The sequence below is a fragment of the Sinocyclocheilus rhinocerous genome, unplaced genomic scaffold (genome assembly GCF_001515625.1).
Source record: "Sinocyclocheilus rhinocerous isolate Xijiao unplaced genomic scaffold, SAMN03320098_v1.1 scaffold2328, whole genome shotgun sequence".
Lineage (NCBI taxonomy): Eukaryota > Metazoa > Chordata > Actinopteri > Cypriniformes > Cyprinidae > Sinocyclocheilus > Sinocyclocheilus rhinocerous.
The window spans coordinates 92,989-97,389 of NW_015626108.1; positions in this window are offsets into that span (position 1 = coordinate 92,989).

Sequence of the window (4,401 nt, forward strand, 5' to 3'; positions counted from 1 at the left end):
ACAAAGAACTGCAGTTCCCTCATCAGCAAATAAATATTTATGAAGCCTTTAAGTTGAAGAGCACAGGGGGAAAGTCTACCCGGTTACATAACGCACTTTTGACCGCTATCAGCGCTCTCGCTGTTGTCGTTCTTGTACATCTAAATGTGGTTTTGCATTTTGATGAAAGCAAATGTGTGCAGGCATTATCTGATATTACAGGTGACTTTGTTGAGAAGAATAAAGCAAGCTGGACAGGTACAGGCCAGCTATCTAGTGCATTATGATAAATACAGGTACACGTACAGATCATAAGTGCTGGATGCTCTTAAATGAAGATTGCAACCAAAAAGGAAAATTATTTTATTATTTACACTCCTGTTCTCGTGGCCCTGCAACCCAAATTATTTTATTATTATGGTAACACTTTAGTATAGGGACCAATTATCACTGTTAACTAGTTGCTTATTAGCATGGCTATTATTAACATATTGGCTGTTCATTAGTCCTTATAAAGCACATATTCTGCATGACCATATACATCCCTAATCCTACCCAATACCTAAACTAAACAACTTACCTTACTAACTATTAATAAGAAGCAAATTAGGAGTTTTTTTTTTTTTGAGTCAAAAGTCATAGTTAATGGTTTGTTAATAGCGAGAATTGGACCTTAAAGGGCACCTATTATGCAAAATCCACTTTTACATGGTGTTTGGACATAACTGTGTGTTGGCAGTGTGTGAACACAACCACCCTACAATGATAAAAATCTTCCCAGTGTTGACAACTTAGTGACTTTGTCACTAGATTTAGCAACTTTTCAGACCCCTTTAGTGATTTTTTTTCCAAAAAAGCACCTAGCGACAAATCTAGCGACTTATTTGACAAACCTTATTTGTTCAAACATTCATTATTCACGCTAGAGCATTTAAAAGCAGCATTCAAGTTAGAAATGTCTTCTTATTAAAGTTATTGAAGTTATTCAGACAAGAGCAGTGAGTGATTTTCTGTTTTTATTTTATTGTTTAGGTCATATAACAGCGTAGACAGCAGTATAGGTACTGCATATTACACTGCTGTCACTTCATACACAGATCTAATATAAACATGCAATTTCTTTCCCAGCTGTCACCTTCACAGACATAGCTGACTGTTTTTGTAACATGTTTTTAACATAACCTTGTGTGTATTTGACAGTTTAAGCGCAATACGACATGAAAGAGAACTTAGTTTACTCATGTGCCGTGTGACAGCCACTTTATGTGTGCATGCTCAGAATAACGTATATTCAAAAATATATTTTTTCTTTCTTTTTTTATTTTTATTGGAAACAATATCAGCATACTGGTTTGAAACAACATGAGGGTGAGTAAATGATTGTGGGTGAACTAGCCCTTTAAAATGCAGTGCTGTTCTTTCAGGCAATCTTTTTTTAATGTGGTTTTGTGATAATGTATATGATAAAACATGGCATTTAAAGGTGATACGCCATCTTGCTAAATATGCTCATATTTCTTAAGAGCATGCAAATCCTTTCAGTGCATTTTCTTATGTTGAATGTCTACGTCATATTCTTCCATAAGCTTTGAATGAAATGTGCCTTTGAGAAATACATAAACATCTGTAGCAATGAGTCCATGCATTTAAGACATCCAGCTGCCCTCTGCAGTCTGCACTCCGTCATGGATTTATATTGAAAACATTTGATTGCTTGAGGTGTTTGCTGAGAGAAAGGAAAGCAGCGTGATCTGATAATATAAGCACAAACGTGACTTGTATGTGAACAGCTTTTAGAGTTGAGCTGATTTAACACAGTGGTTTTCATCATCGGCTTAATTTTACTGTGTTCTTTCCATGAAATAAGTGCCATAGTTTTACTTGCATTTGTCCTATCAATGTAACACTGGTGGGTAAAACACACAAACTGATAATCACAATGGGCCAGATTTAATAAACAGGGCAAATTAATGTAATTAGTGCAATCCCATAAAACCGCAGATGGGAGTGGGAAGTTCTGCTGGTGATTTACTGACAATGCACAAATTAAAGAACACAGACGCAGCCAGATCATTTCTATACAAATTTTGCATCTGAAAGGGAAACTCTAATGCATATGCAATAAGGTCAGCTGCAAAAATAACTGCCCATGCATTGCATTGCTATTTTTTCACTGTGCATCTTTAATAAATCCTGACAGTAGTTTATTGTTTGTTTGTTTCTTTTCTTTCTTTTTTTACGCCAAAAGAGGGTTTGCAAATCTGGGACAATGCAGGATGTTCCTTTATGCACACCGTAGAAGATTTGAGCAACTGAAGACCAAGAACAACATGAAAAAGACAGTAATGTTGGTGATATTTTAACAGCCGATGTTTTCTTTAGTTTAATGAAAGATCAGGGAATTGACTACAGGCTAATTGCTAATTACATGCTAATTGAATTATCACTTTGTCTCTCCCCAAAATTATCGTTATTTTATTGGATGTAGAACATGCTCCCACTCTTTGAGTTTGAAAATAAAAAGCCATAAAACACAATTCATATCAAAATGATTACGAATGGTTTTAGTTTCTGAATTTCCAGCACATAAGCCACAATTAGCGTGACACTCATATTACCAGATACAAATATTTCACGGATTTTTGGCAAAGACTGTTGAAGTCTCAGTGCCATCCAACTTTACCTTCATAAATACAGTACACTCATGTAAACCATTGTATACTATATTGCAAATATCACTTGCACGAATGTTTAAACTGTTGCAAAATGTGAACTATATTATCGCACAGCTCTCCATATAAAGCTGGATATAAAAGTACATCCAACTTTATCTGCATTCTAAATTGCAAATCTCAGCTCTGTGGTTGTTTAAATTGTCACAAGCCCCAAGCCCCACATCACATCCACCCACCCACCCATAACTCCACCACACCAGATAAGGACCAGGATTTAAAGGGGTCATATGATGCGATTTCATGTTTTCCTTTGTCTTTGGAGTGTTAAAAGCTGTTCATGCATACAGAAAATCCATAAAGTCGCAAAGATTAAAGTCTCAAACCCAAAGAGATATTCTTTATAAAAGTGAATGCTCAGCCACGCCTTCCTAAAACGCCTCGTGCATAACACCGCCCAAATGTATACGCAAAGAAAGAAGGCGTAACTTTTATTCTCGCTGTAGTATTGTTGCCACCGCCATATCGTGGAGATGCTGTGTGTTTCGTTGCGAAATCCAAGCTACTTTGTTTGGCCTTCCAAATGAGGACACAACTAGAAATCAGTGGTTAAGTTTTATTTACAACACTGTTCCAGAACAGTACATCCCAAATATCCAAGTGAGTGCAGCGCATTTTACGGAGGAAAGTTTCCTGAACCTGGTAAGGGGTGTAACATTTCTGTCACACGCTTGAGGAATTCAGCCAATCATAATGCACTAGATAGCTGGCCAATCAGAGCACACCACGCTTTTCAGAACGATGAGCTTTGTAAAAATCGACGCGTTTCAGAAAGGCGGGGCATAGAGGAGCAACAATAATGTACAGTATGTGGAAAATAATGTGTTTTTTTTTTTACCTTAAACCGCGTAAACACAGTGCATTACATCAAATACACAAAATAATGTTATTTTTAACAACGTCATGTGACCCCTTTAACAGCCTACTGGGGACCAGAGGCACAAACTAAAAAAATACTATCTTATATCTATAATATCTAAATTATGATCAATTTTGTTACCTTTTTCTATCAAATTTGTCATGAAATAAAATTTCCACCAGGCTGTCAGAGTTGTTGCTATCATTGGTGTTTTAAAACAGGACTGCTTTTTTTTTATTGTCTGACTATAGAGGAGTAAGTCTGAAATGCGAATAGCAGTGCATATCGTTTGGTCAACATCTAGCCATATGTTTTCTGATGGGTTTGGATGAATCCATTTGTATATATTTTGAAGCTGGTTGGCCAAAAAGTAGTAAAATAAATGTGGTGCTTCCAGTCCTCCTTGTGTTTTTGGTTTCTCTAGGCTAGTCATTTTAATTCTTGGGGTCTCATTTTTCCAGTAAAATTTGGTAATGATTGAGTCTAAAGATTTAAACCAGGTGAGAGCAGGTTGTTTTTGAATCATTGAGAATAGATCGTTTTGTTTAGGGAGTACAGTCAATTTAATTACTCCAGCGTTGAAGATCATCATTTATTGTTATAAGTAATGTGGTGAAATTAAGACTAAACAACTCTGACAACCTGGGGGAAACATTAATGCCTAAATACAGTATGCGATGTGAATGGTGCATAAAAGTGCCTATCGGTGATGTCTGGGATGTATTCTTGGAGTAGAAGATTTAATCCAGTTGAATATTCAGAAACATTAGAGAATTAATCAATAAGTTTCATTTGTGTCTTGTAATGATGATGGGGGGGGGGGGGGGGGGA